A 214-nucleotide genomic window follows, 5' to 3' on the forward strand; every position below is an offset into this window, starting at 1 on the left:
TTCTATAAGGCCAGCATCACCCTAATAACGAAGCCAGATAAAGATATCACAAGAAAATGAAATTACAGATCAATATCCCTTATGAATATAGATGAGAAATCCTCATTGAAATACCAGCAAACCAAATGCAACAGCAGACTGAAAGGATTATATACCATGACCAAGTGGGATTTACCCAAGAACGCAAAGGGTAGTTTTTTTGTTTTTTGTTTTA

This window comes from Dasypus novemcinctus, chromosome 11, assembly GCF_030445035.2.
Source record: "Dasypus novemcinctus isolate mDasNov1 chromosome 11, mDasNov1.1.hap2, whole genome shotgun sequence".
Lineage (NCBI taxonomy): Eukaryota > Metazoa > Chordata > Mammalia > Cingulata > Dasypodidae > Dasypus > Dasypus novemcinctus.